General features: G+C 40.0%; 1 long non-coding RNA gene across 1 annotated transcript in view; it reads right to left on the bottom strand.

The window, feature by feature from the left end:
- LOC106727824 overlaps nt 1-1555 on the bottom strand; it is a 40722-nt gene extending 39167 nt beyond the window's left edge. Inside the window, exon 1 of the long non-coding RNA XR_001364080.1 lies at nt 483-1555. This is a non-coding gene — a long non-coding RNA (uncharacterized LOC106727824). The remainder of the gene's footprint in view (nt 1-482) is intronic.
- Nucleotides 1556-17473: the final 15918 nt, after the last annotated feature.

Consider the following 17473-nt stretch of genomic DNA (forward strand, 5'->3'; position numbering starts at 1 on the left):
TAGATGTACGGTCTATGAGCCTCCATTTGTACTTTTGACCTGAGTCTTAAAAAATGTCAGAGGCAGACCCTGAAAGTGGAAGAGAATGTGAATCCTAGTTCAACTATTTAAGTAACTTCATCAGTTAAAGCAAACAGCCTCTAGAATTTTCTGTTGCTTCCTCTGTAAAGGGGGAGGGGTGAGAGTACTGGCCTCTGGAGTTCAGTACCCCAGATACCCTGGGAGACGTGCTTGCTTAGACATGGAAGTTAGTGCCAAAACACTGAAGTGTCTTCTTCCCCAAACATGAGATGATCAGTTTTCCTTCTCCTGGGTTTAATGCTGTTCAAAGTTAAAGCTAGAAAGAAGGTTTTTTGTTTGTTTTTTAAGCACAAGGCTTTAATCAAAGTCATAGGTAGAGAGAAGGCAAAGCAGACTCCGGTCAGCCTAGACTGGATCATTCCTGGGCTGGGAATGAGCTGTTAGCTGACCATCGATCTTACCTGCAGTTGGTGGAAGGAACACTCCTCTTCATCCCACTGGGCGGGTGATGCGGCCGCAACTTCGAGTTTCCTCCCTGTTTCTGGAGGAAAGAACAGCATCAAAGGCCGCAATGGAAGGCATGGAAGGTTCTTTCCTCAGCACTGGCTCTCAAGGGCTGTTCCTTCCATCCGAGCTTCACACCTCCTTCTCCCCCCATGTAGGGAATGTGGGAGCTTCTGGGCCCAAGATCCCAGGGTCACAGGGGAGAGGAAGAAGGTTCCTATGAGGTGGCGGTTGAGTGACATAGCCAAAAGGAAGACCGATGATTCTCAGGAACGCGAAACATGAAGTCAGGGGGATGGCTGAGGGGTGACCTGGAGAAAGAGGGGGTGCCACTGAGCTAACCTCTGGGGAAAAGTCACCGTGTCCCTCTGAGGGAGTATGACGTGTGTGTGTGTGTGTGTGTGTGTGTGTGTGTGTGTGCTCAGAGGCCTCCAAGTGCAGGTATAGAATCTGGTGTGGGTAATAGCTATTTAACATTCATGGTTCCGGGGGAGGGGAGGGGACTTTAAAAATGCAATTCTTGTACAAAAATCTTCACAGGGAAATTATTTATTTATTTATTTATTTATTTTATAAAGAAATATTCAATGCTGGTGGGGAAAAATGCCAGTTTTAGATATTGCCATATAGCTGTCACCAAAAACATTTTAATAAGCCCTTTCTTTCTATGTCATCTTGGCATTTTTCTCAATTTCATTGACCTCTCATTTCAAGGATACTTGTATTTTGAAACAAGAGGATCCCTGTGTGACTGCAGCATTAATCAGTGTCATGCATTAAGGTGTTAAATAACGTTTTAAGCATGATCTTTGGATTAAAGATCTGTATAACAACCCACTTGGGTTTGAGAAACACTTGCTCAGTGTTACATCTGGAATTTAAACTTTAATTTTCATGAAACTGGGCAATACTTCAAGATGCCTATTATTTAGAGTTTTCCCCACATCTAGTACATCACATGTGTGAAATTTGGTTCAGGACATTGGCCTCATTTCCAAACTATACGACGCGTGTCATCAGGGGACAAACCGATGAGCTTACCAGCCATGAGAAATAATCGGTGATCACTTACCATCTTTTCTTCTGTAACATGTCTAGGCGACCTCCTTACCATCTGTAGCCATGGAGAACCGCTGCGCCTGGGTATCACTGTCGGGCTGAGACCCGGGAGAGGGGGGCCTCGGTAATGTTCGCTGGAACCATGCTGCTCTGAAGTGGTTATGAGATTAGGCAATAAACCTCCTGACGCTTTAAACCATTTTCAATGGGGCTTTATGTAGCTTACAGCAATGTGCTCCAGAAAACTCACTCTCACAGAGGACTGAGGGACGTGAGTCTCACCCCATTTCTACATGCTTTTGTCTCTTGTGCATAATAATAAGTGCTACTAATTTCAGTTAAGATACGAAAACTATTTACTAACGTATTACCAACGATGCTATTTTCTAGGAACCATTATCTTTCATATGTTTCCTGTTATTGTCATGGTACTTATTCTGGCAAACTCTTGTCCCATGTCGTTTTACCACTGGCACTCACACGGTAGCACCTGGAAGTGTTCATGAGTGGCCAGGGAAGTGAGTACACGTTAAAATACCGTAGGATGCGATTGCACTGCCCTGAGAATGATGGAAACCCCAAGACTATCAGTACCAAGTATAAGAATCCTCACTCACTGCTGGTAGGTGTGTGAGCTGATGCAAATACTCTAGAAAGTTGTTTGTATTTTCTGCCCTAGTCAATTTGGCTCAGTGAATAGTGCATCGGCCTGAGGACTGAAGGGTCCCAGGTTCAATTTTGGTCAAGGGCACATACCTCGGTTGCAGGCTCAATTCCCAACCAATTGATGTGTTTCTCTCACATTGATATTTCTCTCTGTGTGTCTCTCCTCCTTCCTTCCACTCTCTCTAAAAATCAATGGAAAAATATCCCTGGGTGAGGACTAACAAAAAAGAAAGTTGTCATTTTGTACAGAGGTTGTAAATGTGCATAGTCTGTGTTAAATAAGCAACAGTCATGGGCACACACGTTAACCGAAAGATATGCATGAGCGGGTTGAGGGCAGCACTATTTATAACAGCACTGAACTACAAACACCACCAAGCATCCGTGGATCTAAGGGAAAGTGGATACATAAATGTGGTATGTGTGTGGCTGAATGTTAGAAACATAAGAGTGGGTGGAAGCAGCCAGACAGACAAGAATGCACAGTATCTGGTTCAATCACAAACATAATCCACAGAAGAAACTAGGCTGTTAGAAGTCGTGACGGTCCTTACCTTTGGGAAAGGGGTGGGGTGGCATTGGGAAGAGTCCTAAGGGCAGCTCCTAGAACATATTTTCACTAACTATTGAGCTTCGCACTTCTGTTTTCTGTGCTTTTCTCAATGTGTAACCCATTGAATTAGTTTCCAGGGCAGCCTAATAGAATATGAGAACTGGTGGCTTAAAACAACAAATCATTCTCTCACAGTTCTGGAGGGCGGGGTCCATGATCGGGTGTGAGCAAGGCCCTGGCCCTTGGAGGCTCTGGGTGAGTCCTTCCTGCCTCTCCCCTCCTGTGGTGGCTGTGACCCTCGACATCCCTTGGTTTCAGTTGCATCTCTCCAAACGCTGCCTCTGTTGCCACGGGTGGTGTTTTTAAAATTACTGTTTGATTCTAGAAGTATCTAGAATTGATACATTGATAGCGAGAGAGCAGGTTGGTGGCTTTTCAGGAGCGTGGGGAGAGAAGAGAAGGGGAGAACCTGCTTATGGAGGAGGTGTTGTTGGGTTGGAGGATGGGAATTCCCCTCGCTCCTTTCAGCTGCGCTGTGAGTTACCTCGCCACGTGTCCTCTCGGTTTCCCGGCTTCTCTCAGCCTTTGCCACTTACAAGGAGGGGGCATGTTTTCCTCCAGGAATTGCCTGTCACGCTCTGTGACTAGCAAACCCCTCCAGACAGAAGTGTACAGTTCTGGCTACTGCTTTTGTATCCACAGCTTTTAGTTGGCCTCTTGCCAACACAAATTCTCCTATTAACATCGTTCGAAATGATTCAAGTGTATTGTGGTTCATGCCAAAAGCAACATGAAAATAAGGCCTAGCATGTTCCGTGTGGGTTGATGGGACAGTAATATATTGTTGTTTTTCTTCTGTCTGTACAGAGCCTTGCATTCGGGCACTTTCTCTCTCACAGGGCAGCCAAGTTATGCTTCCTGAAATAGCTCCTTGCTCCTTCGGATGGTCCTCTGGATCCCCGTTTGCTATGAAAATGCTGCAGATTCTAATTCAGCATTTGTTCAAATGGAGAACAACATTTCCCCCACTTCTATTCTGCCCTGGATTCATTCACTCTGAGTCCAGATCAGTGCTGATCCGGTGGCACGTGCAAGGTGCACAAAAGATAATTGCTGATGAACTTGAAGCTGTTCTACAAATTCACAGGAAATGAGTTAATTTGCCTAGTAATTGGATATATATTCATTCTCACCCCATTCAAACAAGACACCCTAAAAGCCTGCAACCAAAGAGGACATGACGAGATCTCACTTTAAAGGCAGTATTTCCTATGCGGAGCCTGTAGAGCGTTTAGGAACGCACCTTACAGGAAGTCGGTCGGTGTAGAGCACACAAACATCAAGTCTCAATGCCTCAGCCCTTGAGCTTGGAATAACTTTGCTCAGGCAGAGTGTGCCTTTTCTCAAAACCACAAAAGAAGTCATAACTGTTGTTACAGGTGGATCTATCACATTTAGCAAAGACTAAAATATTATTTTTAGACCTGAGGAATGTAATAAGAATGTAGCCCTAACCGGTTTGGCTCAATAGATAGAGCGTCAGCCTGTGGACTCAAGGGTCCCAGGTTCGATTCCAGTTAAGGGCATGTACCTTGGTTGTGGGCACATCCCCAGTAGGGAGTGTGCAGGAGGCAGCTGATCGATGTTTCTCTCTCATTGATGTTTCTAACTCTCTATCCCTCTCCCTTCCTCTCTGTAAAAAAATCAATAAAATATATTTTTTAAAAAAAGAATGTAATGACTTAGAGAGTGAACAGTCCCCTGAGGTGGAGGAGGCCAAGATGACCATTTCCCTACAGCACCTGGGGCAGGTCAATCCCGCATTATTACTATCCCGCTTCCCTTCGATGCTGCCAAGGCGGTGATTCTCATGATGTTCAGAACATGTTCTGTGTCCTGGGAGGAGGACCCGGCAGGAAGGCCTGGCCCCTCAGCCGCACACCGTCCCGTGCTCTGTGCTGCCCCAGAGGACATGTGGGGACAGGGAGAGGTCCTTGTAAGCCTTCATCATAACATCTAATTATTTAATAATTAAACAATTTGATTTATATGCAATGTCAATGAATTTCTAGGAAAGACTACCCAATTTTCTTACACTGGGTGCCATCGGGTAGTTTTTAGCAAAAAATGGTCCTGACATCTGACACATAAACTTTTTTTTTGATGGTAGAAAGCCGCTCCCTCCCTATCCTGTCAAGAGTTGAATTCAGAAATGCCTGCCTGGGGTTGAGTGTCGGCTCTGTACTCAACACGTGTGGTTGAAGTCCTTCAGCTGCGGAGTTCTTTGGAGGCAATGACACAATGTTCCCGCAGGTTTGCTGGGCAAACTAAGGAAGAGAGTGAACGAAATCTCCCACTATCTTATCCGACTCATAGTTTCTCCATCAAAGCTTCTACCATTACTATGTGACGCCACCGTGTTTAGACAGTTACCTAAAATAAGATAAAACTCTGAGAGTCTTGAGTACAACAGGATCAAAATGGATTGTTCTCATTTGTCAAAAATTTACTTTTGTACTTTATAGGTTCCAGTCTCTGCTAAAAACTTGGTTATTCAGAAAAGAAATACAAATCAGATATTTAAATGAGAATGGAGGAGGTTGTTATTAAACAAGTACTTAGATAAAAATCACAAGTGCTATACAGGAAGGAAACACTGATTTATTTTCTTCATTTCACATTAAATCATTGAAAGTGGTACCCCTTGTATTTAGTTTATAGCAAAAGGCATCATGATCTTCTCCATTCTCCAGGCCATTTGCGAAACGTATCTCCTTAACCGTATGCCCATTATTAATATAGGGGCCCGAAAAGAAATGGACTCTAGTGCACAGACCCTTTGCAGGTTTTTAAGGAAAGACACAGGAAGACAGGAGCCTCTGGTCTCAACTCTACTTACTCGAGAGTCAAGAGGCTTTGATCTTGTAAGAGCTACAATGGAAGAAATGGAAACAGTTCTGTTTCCCGCTCTATGACCCCATTGTTTGTCATCCTCTTTTGTGAAGTGCATCTCATAACGACTTCCAGACCATTCTCACCGCCACGAGCCTCAGGACTTACAAGTGCGCAGTGGGGCGGCCTGCCTATGCTTTCATGTATGAGCAGTGCCCGTGATGAGAGATGCCTGATGGAAACAAATTACTTCTGGTTCAACCCCTAGAGTAGGAACATGTTGGATCCCTATTCTAGGAGAAAGGACAACGTAACGCAATATGTGAAAAAGATGAATTTTGCTGGGATGACCCCAAATTCTTGTTCTGTGTGGAAAGACCTCTCCCCTGATCAGTGATGAATGGAATAGGATGCAGCCTGTCCCCTGGCTTTTCTCTTTTTACGCGGAAAACAAACCCGCCCATCGGTAATGCTGGCTTTGAGTGACGGACTCAGGGAATAGGTCTAAGTGGCAAACACAATGGAGTTCAGCGGAAAAGAGCTGTCAGGTTGGGAACAGCCTCAACTCTTACCGTCTTTTCAAATCCAGCTATTGCTAAGGGGGACCTCAGCCAATGTCACCCCAATAAATTCGCTAAAAAAAGAGAACACTTATTCCACCTAAATTAATTCTCACTATGCCAAAGAATACATTTAACTCCTTATTGAGTGTGCTATTTTCATATTATATTGGTTTAAATTTTAAAATGTATTTGTATGGCAACATTTGTTTTTAGGAAATAAATCAATGATTGTTTTTTCCATTATTTGGGTCTATACTACCAACTCCTTATATACAGGGTGGGGCAAAAGTAGGTTTACAGTTGTTCCTACAGAAAATAAGACAATAATAAATAAATAATAATACAAGAATAAATTGTGGCCCGTGTACTCACACCTGCACACCTACTTTTGCCATACCCTGTATATTAAATCCATTAAGTTAAATTCCATTAAAACTCAGTATGTGCAGAGAGAATGTGTAAGACAGGAAAATGGAAAGGTACAGTGCGGGCCCTCAGCAAACTGTCACTCAGAAAGCTCTGCCCCTGTCCCTGCAGGCTCCCCTGGTACCTAGTTCCTCCTGGTACCTCCACCCACTCTGACCCGGCAAGTTTGTAGAAAGGGTCGGCATTTATGTCTTAGCGAGATTATGTTTGTCAACATTGCCATCGATGTGGCAGCAGGAGCAGCAAATTAGTTAACATGTTTCTGTGTCAATTCATGAAATATGTTTTCTTTCCATTTTTTGAACTTAAACTGTTCCAATGAAGAGTTCTGACTCATAATATTCAAACTAGAACAGACTTGATTTTAACTCTAAGCCCAACTGCAAATGAATCCTCTTTTTTGCTCTTGAAAACACTATAGGTTTAGCGGAAAGGACACAGATGTGAAGCTCCCCCTCGTACTGTCGACGTGATCCTGAGCCTTATTTTCCTTAGGTTTGAAGATATTTTAATGATAATGATTATCTGTGTGCATTTAATATTTAACCACAGAATGATCGGCAGAGAGATGCTGATGAGTAAGTGCTATTTAACCTGAGTTAGTTTGATTGCAACCTATATTATATTAGTGTATCCACTGAGAACACCCTAATTGGCACTACAATAAAGAGGGCAGAAGTCGTGTTTTCTACTTCTTTTGAATTACTGACATTTTCAACACAAAACTGAAAACTTTCAGAAGATTCTTACTGAATTATCAATCTAGTCATTTCACTAAAGGATAACATCATGAAATCTAATCTGAAAATGCTAGAGGCAAGTCTGGAAAGATGTGATAATAAATAAATAACCCCGGGAAAAATGGCAATTGAAAGTCACTCATTTTAAGACAATTTTGAAAATTGATATTGAGCAGCTGGCTTCTCTGGCACTTTTCCATGACACGGTTTATCGAAAATGTTCCAATGAAATCGTCTCTGAGATCAACCATCTCAATCTGGAGTTTAAAATAATAGGCGAGTCACTCTTAGTGCAAATAATTATTGAATTCTAATCATTTTAAGGGTAGTATTTGATGATACTTTGTGATGGGATTTCATTTCCAAGAATTTCATTGTTAAATTATTTCCTATGGAAATCTGGTGAGCTTATTTGTCTGTAATGCTAAGAGATCCAGTGTTTACTATCAACAGTTCTTTCTGAGACATCGTGTGTGATAAAGTTTTAATTTTCTTATGTTACATCCTATTAAACACCCCAACAAGAATCTGAGTTTGAGGCTGGAAAAGGGTATTATTGATATGTCTAATTTGTAATCACAGGCACAGAACTGATTTAAGACTCAAATGCTTTGGGGAGAGATATAAATTATTTAGAACATATAAGCCAACTAATCAAGATTAGGCTCCAAAGATGGTCAGAAAGCACATTTCTGTCTGCATTCCCCTTCCCCACATCACCGACCTCGTCTGCTTTCTCAACCGACTTTATGTGTTCGGGTGTGTGTGTATTAGACCTAATTATAATCGGTATATGTTATATTATAATTATTGTAACATGATATATGTTTATATGAAAATCAAGAACATTTGTTTGTGTAACACACACACACAATTCTTGACTTCTCTGTGAGCAGCCGCGTTAGACCTAATTATAATCGGTATATGCTATATTATAACTATTGTAACATGATATATGTTTATACAAAAATCAAGAACATTTGTTTGTGTAACACACACACAATTCTTGACTTCTCTGTGAGCAGCCGCCCTCCTCTCCTGTTACTGCTGTTACACTTTTCTCTCCTGGCCTCAGTATTAGTTTCTTCATCTTGCTTCACCTCTCCACCCTTGCTTTGCGCTGGGCAGCACTGGGTTGGGGGATGGTGCCGAGAGAGGAGGGAGACACAGGGGATGGGAGGGGAAGTGTCTCTGAACTTATTCCAGACTTTCTCAACAACCAAATGAAGGAAATATACATAAATATTCACATATCTCACTGTAAAAATTGTGCTTAGTTAAAATATCTAGATGATTGTCATAGAGTACCTAAAATTTTCCTTGAATTATTTCCAAATTTACTTTATCGATTTCTACCAGTTCACAGACTAAGACTCAAATTATAAACAGTAGTCTTTATGATGGAATCATTTTTAAGTATGAAATAATTTTAAAATGCTAACTTTATTAGCATCATTATTACATTATTATGCAATACTATAATACTCAAGTGTTAAAATAATAATGCCAATAGAAATTAAGATAGGAGAAAAAACTTCATGCACTATCACGGATCATCAAGAAATGAGCCTATCCTGACATTGTGCGTGTGTTTCCATCAAGTCTGTATCCACAGACTATAATCTATGCAGAGTGAAAACCAAGAGCTAAAAGCTTTCTAAGAGTACCATGTTCATTTTTCCATTTCATCAATGAATGTTTAAAAATCTCACTGCATGGTTAATATGTGACATTAGTGTTTTATTCTTAAGAAAATATTTAAAGCTGGGGAAAAATGATTTTCTAGTAATGCTTGATAAACTGGAGATCCAGAATTACACAAAAAAGTGACATAATTTTAGTTTTAAAAATCTAGACTACAGCCTTGGCCGGTGTGGCTCAGCTGGTTGGGCATTGTCCTGTGCAACAAAAGGTTACCTGTTAGACTCCTGGTCAAGGCACATGCAGGGTTGCAGGCTAGACTCCGGGTAGGGGGCATGTAGGAGGCAGCCAAGGATGTATCACTCTCACATCAGTGTTTCTTTCTCTCTCTCTCTCTCTCTCTCTCTCTCTCTCTCTCTCTTCCTCTCTAAAATTCAATATGATTCTTTAAAAGAAAGTTCAGAATACACATTTTTAAAATGTAGTTTCCATTGCTTCTTTGTCATGTAATCCTTTGTCATATAGACTATGCTGGAGGCAAAATCTTTGGGATTTCACAAGCACTAGGAATGCCAACTGTTATAATTAAATGTTTCCCTTTCTTAGTTTATTGATTCTACAACATAATCAGTAACTCTTCTTTTAGTTGTTCAATTACATTTCTAATTGAAAACTTTTAGTATTTTTTTAACTGTAGAAAAAAATGTGTCCCAATTCATAATAAATGCAGTCTACATATTAAAAACATAAGTTTGACTAGGTCATGTTGGAAAAAAAATAAGCTGGTATTGCAACTGTATATGGTCAATGTCCCTTGCATCCCATCCATCTAAATTCCATGACCAGAAATAGGTAAGGCCCTGGATTTCTGGAGTTGAAGGAATCATGGTGATGAGAGAAAGGAGGGACACAGATGGCGGGAGACCAAGGTGTGTATGTGTGTGTGTGTGTTTTGTTGTTGTTATTTTGTTGTTGATAGCTTTGTAGATCGGCTTTTAAAGTAATTTTTCAGCAGAGAGTCAATTTGCCTCTTAGCACACTTGTATGAAAATTCCCCATTATGTGACAAAGGGCTTCAGTGCATGTCGGGGAACACTGATAGAAGAAGAATAAAGAGCTGACGGGTGAGACTGGGTATGTATTACACGTCTCAGACTCAAGATGAATCTGTATGTCCCAGAGGTATTGGCCCTGAAGGTATGCAAAACCACTTAGAAATAAAACGGAAAGAGTTATAGATCAAAGAGAATTGAGAGCCATTACTTTTTTCCTCCTAAGGCTCATGTTCTATGTGAATATCAATGACTATGTGGTTAGACATCATTCAGTTAATTTGGTCATTATCACAAGGTCAAAGCTTTGACCTTCAGGAATTCAAGGTTATTACTAGTTGTCTTAATAACAATGACAATGAAATCATTGTAATAATTCTGCTGTTCTCTGTGTCCAGGGACTGTGCTTCCCATACATGTTTTCACTTAATAGGATCATAATCCTCTGAAGTAAAAATTCGTACCTGTGTTTTATCCATGAGGAGCCTGGGGCTCAGTGAATTCGTGGGACTGGTGGCTGGTGGGCCTGATGGCACTGGAGGCTCCACACCGTGACAGCAAAGGACAGGAGCTTGGCCCCAGCTTCTCGTCAGTGCCACTGAAGTGCCGAGACCCGCAAACGCGAAAGTGTGAGGAATAAACGTACATCCTGCCATGAAGGGATAATCACACCAGAAAAGAACAATTAAACTCGAATTTGGGAATTTCTAAACATTATTGTTTTTAAAATTCCAGTTTAAAACGGCTTTATATGACTTCGAGGTAATTATTAATATTTTTTGCTGTATTAACACATCTTTATGTTTTATCAGAGTTTTAATCTCTTCTCTTAGAATATTTAGATATCTACCTAGGACAATAAATATTATCTACCAAGATCTACTAAGATACAGCATATTTTCACGATAACTTACTTCAAAATATGAGGAAGTTTTAAAGTTTAATATAAGAATTTAAATATAAAACCTTTAAGTTTATATTAAAGATATTTCTAAAGTTTCTGGTTGGTAAGTGAGTGCCATGCTGTCTCCCATTTTCAAAGATCTCACAGCTACTGGGAGCACCAATAGGGACAAAATGGTCATTTAGTAACACGTGCTTTCTGCTTGTGTATTATGTGGTTTCTTTCCTTTTCTGATCACATCCCAATGATATTTAATACTGATATTTGTGTGTGTGTGTGCGTGCGTGTGTGTGTGTGTGTGGAATATTGATATTTGTGTGTGTGTGTGTGTGTACATAAAATGCTTGACAAAAAAATCAGGTGCTTGTTAATAAATATTTATCCAGTCAACATCAATAATTCTTCAGTATAAATTTATAAAAAGCTTTTGGTCAAAAAAAGAGAACCCTAACATAATTCATCCCAGGTAGATCCTAGGAACCTCTTCCTTTTTGTTGGCCCAGTTCTCTGTTGTAAAGTCTGGAAAAAGAAACTTTTTCAGAAAATGTATTTCTTTGTATGACAATCCATAAAGTACCATAAAACTAAGCCTCACTAGGCACAATTTTATTTTTTAGGTCTGAGTTGTTTTTTATTTCAGAATATATAGGTATAATTCATATTTGACTAACGTATTTGGCTTAGTATTGTTAGAAAGTATGACAAATCATTCGTTATGTAGAAAAACACATTTTTGTATATGCAGCAAAAGGAAATTTAGCTAACTCCCTCCAACAGCTCCAATGATGTTGTTCCTTTTTAGTCCTTGATGATCCTTGACCTTGGTTATCATGACGGGCGCCACCTGTTTAAAGTCTCTACAGCAACAGGCATTTTAGCTCCATAGTACAACTTGCTGGTTAAGCACACATAATGCTGTGGTTTGCCAAAATCATACATGACCCAGAAGAATTGGGAGTGTGCATCCACTTAAGTTTCACAGCACAGGATCCAAGAGTAACATCAGTCGTGGCTGAGTTGGGACAAAGCCCTACTTATGCGAGTAATTCAGTTGACTGATGAGTTTGACCCATCACCTATGAATTTTGGAACACAGAAAAATTCAGGGCATTGGCTAATGTACATTTGTCAAAAAAACAAAAAATGAACTTAGTTTAAATATGTATTTTGAACCCCTGGTTTCTTCAAGGTACTTATATTTCAGATAGAAATTACTAATATGATCTATTTTTAATACACCACATATGTGGAGTTTAGCTGTTGACCAAAGTATAAGATTAGAAGAGGGCTGGGGAGTTTGTTTCAGACCATCATCTCTAGGCAGGTCTGTTTCAACACATAGAAACTGCTAAAAAACCAACATAAACAAAAGTGCCTGCAGTGGACGCTTTGCTTTACATGGCTGGGGCATTACCATGAATTTTTGGAACCTGAGTTTCACTCCCTGGATATGTCATATGATACGGGTAAATATTACCAAGCACAAATAATATCAATAGAGTTACAATACTACTAGCATGAGTATCACTTATGCTCCTATTTTACTCAAATCCATTCCATTTAAAAGTTAATTATTGCAAATGAATAATAAGCCATACAAGAAACAGAACCTTGTAACCTTCCTGACTTTTGTAAAACTAGATATTTCTCTTTTGTTGATGATTCTTAAACGTGGTCTTCCCTTTCCCACCTCTAATTCTCAATACATTTTGTTAAACACATGCCCTTTGACGTCTCTGATGAAGAGAGTCCTGCTATTGCTAGTTGAGTCCCTTGATACTTTCAAAATAAACGCTAGCCAAAACACAGTCTCTCCAGGAAATTCCTGAACTCTGACCTTTCAGGGTCAAAGAGAGCAGCATCTCGCTGCCTTGGAAAGTGACCTCAGTTCAGGTCTTCTGCAAACAAACCTGGGGATGCTCTCTGTGTTGTTTCAGGGGCCAGCGCTGCTAATCCGTGGAGAGCATGCTTCCTCATGTCTTAGTTTACTGTGATTGACAATTTATGAGAAGGAATATGCAAACCGTATAGACATGCCTCAGATTCTTGAAGACTTTTTAAAAATTCCACAAGTATCCATAACGATTGACATAAAAATGAGATATCAAACCCAAGTGTAGAAGGCTAAGTTTTACATTTCTAATGACATCTATGCACCTAGTCTACACCAAGTCAATGGCCACGTTCCTCAGGGAGCAATTCTGAAAAGAAGGAAGTTGCAGAAAAAGCTTTGTGTTTTTAAGTTGAGAAGATATATTAGGTTATCTTAAAATTGCAGAATCTCAGTGTCCTGGGACATTTTGATAATGATAATTACTTTTAGAATTCAACTCGCAAAGGAAATTTTAAAAGTTTTTACATAGCAGGAGATAGGCAGTTTGCTAAGTTCTATTTCCTTCCTTGTGAAGGTGAGTGACATGACCACTCCTAAGTCAGCGGGGTTTATTGGGGCTGAGGAACAAGCGGTGGTGAAGCGGGAAGTGTGTGAAGAAAACATTTTAACCTCCATCTATCTCCGCTCGAACGCAACTTCACAAAGGCGCTTGCTGTTTTGTGCATCATTTTCCTCCCTAAAGCCCAACATCAAGGTCTCCGGATGGTCCCAGCCGTCAAAGCACATCTGCCAGTTTAACTAGTTGGCAGCTTCCTACAGTCAAGGAGCAAGTCTCAAGCCCTCAGACTCCTCCCACCCTTAGTGAGAAAGTCACTTCCCATGTGATCTAAACCGGAAAATAAAGGGCTGAATCACTATCCAAAGGTTTGGGACACTTGGTTGGGAATTTTAATATGTATTATTTCTACATATTACAATGTTTTCTCCTTTGTGCCATGTGATTTATTTCAATTTATCAACCATAACCTACCTTTAGACAATTTCCCATTAATCCATCAAGTGATAGCATTATTATTTGGAATCTGGTGAATTTTGCTAGTTGGTACTTGCAATAATTGTGTACGCTGTCAAAGACAACTTGAGCTGTGGCGTTTATGGTACGTTCTCACTTCAGCATGCTACTATATGGCAAAGGCATGGATGTGTCAAAGATATAATGGCGTATTTTGTACATATTTTGTAAAACACATTATAAGTTTTTACCCCTTAAAGCAGCAATGTTCAACCTTTTTCATCTCATGGCACACACAAACTAATTACTAACATTTTAAAAAGATATTTTTGCCGATCTGCCAAAAAAAATAGGTATCATTTTGATTCATTCACCTTGGATGGCTGTTGTTGTGTTGGCTGTTGTCATTTTTTTATTGGACAATCCGGCAAACTGCGGCTCGGCAAACGGCGGCTCGCGAGTCACATGCGGCTCTTTGGCCTCTTGAGTGTGGTTCTTCCACAAAATACCCACTTCTGCGCATGGGCCACGAAGTTTCAATTGCACTGTATGTGTGCGCCCGCACGTGGTATTTTGTGGAAGAGCCACACTCAAGGGGCCAAAGAGCCGCATGTGGCTCACGAGCTGTGGTTTGCTAACCACGGATCTAAGGGAAAAGAGGTCGGTGTCCCTGACTAAATAGTCGGGTATTACAGGTTTTAAACATTCTTGGGGCCACCAGTTGAAAATCGCTGCCTTAAAGCCCTGCAATTCAAAATGACATTCTCTAAAATGAGACACCAGGAGGCAGAACCATCTGGCGTTTCCCAGAAACAGATACCAGATTACCCCGCCTCCCTCACACACTCACCAGCGCTCCTGTGCTTCTAAGGAAGCGAAGTAAAGTCTAACTGTTGAACTCTCAGATCAGCCAGCAGTTCACAGTGACACAGCGTGGCTTTACTGGCCTCCTTAGCTCCCCATGTCTGAGGTCATCCCAGTTGGTGGGAAATCTTCAAGGCGGTGATCTGCACAAGTTGGTGGTGTTTCGTTTTCTGAGTAGAAAGCATGCAATGAGACTGAACCAGTAGATAACTATCTTTAGCAATAAGTTCGATTGAAAACTCACTAATATTTTTTCATGTAATAAGACACTTTCTTATTTTGCTCAATAAAGTTTTAAAGCACCGTTTGAACTTCTATTCTTTGAATCAGCGGCCTAATTGCATCACCATGTTTTGATACCTGTTTTTTCACTTTCCTTTTATTCTTCTCTCTGAATGAATGCAATATATTCCATTCATGTTTTCCAACTTTTGGTACAGCATCACTCTCAAAAACATTTTTTTAAGAATAAAAAATGTTTTTACATGTAAAGTTTTAAAGCACCGTTTGAACTTCTGTTCTTTGAATCAGCGGCCTAATTGCATCGCCACGTTTTGATACCTGTTTTTTCACTTTCCTTTTATTCTTCTCTCTGAATGAATGCAATATATTCCATTCATGTTTTCCAACTTTTGGTACAGCATCACTCTCAAAAACATTTTTTTAAGAATAAAAAATGTTTTTACATTTTCTCTTGACATTGTAACTCTTGACAGGGCAAACCAAAATTTAAGAATTTCACATAAGGAACTACTTTTGTGTTTTCTTCAAAACATCATTAAATCAAATTATCTTTTGAGGCAGAGGTTTTTGATCATATTATTGACACCAGAAGGTATTGCTACAATGCAATTCCTTACTAATAATGATGTACAACATTTTGTAAATTGGTCTGAGGTCTTTACCATAATGATGACAGACTTTTTCAAATGAATTCCAGAGGGTATTTCAGGTGAGAGAGAGAAGGGTACAGAGAATTGTGCATTGTGTTGAAACCGTCTTATCTACATTGGAGGCTAGAGTGAGTAACCATCACAGCATGTCCTTAATGGTTGATGAAGTCAGGACTTATTGTTAGACTTTTGAGATAGACTTTTATTGTTTAAAAATTGTTTATAGGTAAACTGTTGTTGAATTGAAGACATGGAGAGATGAAGAAAACAGGAGTAGTATCAAAGGGTCTACGGAGTTCCCACAAAATTTCCATGCTAAGGTGTCCTAACAAGAGTTGAGAACTATAAATTGTTATGAGGGATGGCTTGAGTAATTTACAGCCTTAATCCTGAAATAAATCCAAAAGAACATGGGGAACTATGAAAATTTATTATAAAAAATTTAATGCATAAAACCATTGTGGCTGTTTCATATGAATTAGAGTGATACCAAGAATGATAACAATACTCACTCATTCACAAGGAAAGTAATTTTGTAATTAAATGTGTAATATTTCTCTTCACATTAATATCTGTCAAAAGTCTATAAAACGGAAATTTTCTTGTGCTGAGAATGATGTAGAATTTACTTATTCTTGCTTTGCAAAAATTGACCTTGTTAAGTTTATCAATGCTGTGACTGTGACGGAAAAGCCCGAAAGAAATGACTGTTCTGTGCATGTTTAACTGTCATTATAGAAGATGCTGACCATCTGCAGGAATAGACAGAATAATGAGGACCGTGCACTCATTGTCCAACCTCAGCAGTTATCAATCCCCGGCCAGTCTTGTTTTATCTGCTCCACCAGCCACTTCCCCATATTTATATTATTTGAAGTAAATGCTAGTGTACAGCATCCCATCCATAAATATTTCCATATGCAACCCTAAAAGATAAGAATCCTTTCCTCATGCAATTGCAAAGCAACTAACGTTCCTAAAATGTATATAATTTGTGATTAAATATCAGGTCAATGTTCAAATTTTCAATGACCTCATGAGTATCATAATTTTTCACATTTGTTTGAAGAATGAGTTAAATACTGTCAACATTTTGTGATGGTCCGATGTCGCTTAAATCTCTTTTAATATAGAATTTCCCTTCATCTCTCTCTTTTTCCATTTTTTCTTTCTCACAGGCAGTTGATTGTTGAAGAAGCCAGGAGGTTACCCTGCAAAGCTTCCCAAAGCCTGAACATGACAGATCGGATGCCTGTGGCATAGTTTCCCATGGCTCCCTGCCCTCTGATGGGAGATGTGCTCACACTTCACTTGTTTTCTCCACCCTTGGGTAAGAGTAGGATCGTAAGTGGTAATGTGGTTCCCATCAGAGGTCCGTGATTTCTGGGTGTTTATTATTTGGGATGTTAGCAGCTTTTAAGCTCAATACAGAGATCTTTTAACATGTTAATGTATATTGAGTCTTTTTTTATTCTATTATTCTTTCCTTGCTTATTAACTGAAAAACTTCTTTAAAAATGTCACCCTATTTTTTGCTTACCCAGTGGCACAATATGGATAGGAAAGGCTGGAGAAATGTCTGACGCTTCCCCTTTATGTAACAGCTGTTCAAAAGAGTGATCCAGTTCTCTAGCACCAATTAGTTTAGTTTGGTTTTGCATTGCTTTAGTATCACTACAGACATTTGAATATAAGCATTTAATTTATTGATCTACTAGAGGCCCAGTGCACAAAATTCGTGAACTGGGGGGGGGGGCGCGTCCCTCAGCCCAGCCTGCACCCTCTCACACTCGCGCAGTCTGGGAGCCCTTGGGGGATGTCCAACTGCTGCAGAGGCAGGAGAGGCTCC

This window comes from Myotis brandtii, unplaced genomic scaffold (assembly GCF_000412655.1).
Source record: "Myotis brandtii unplaced genomic scaffold, ASM41265v1 scaffold484, whole genome shotgun sequence".
Taxonomy (NCBI): Eukaryota; Metazoa; Chordata; class Mammalia; order Chiroptera; family Vespertilionidae; genus Myotis; species Myotis brandtii.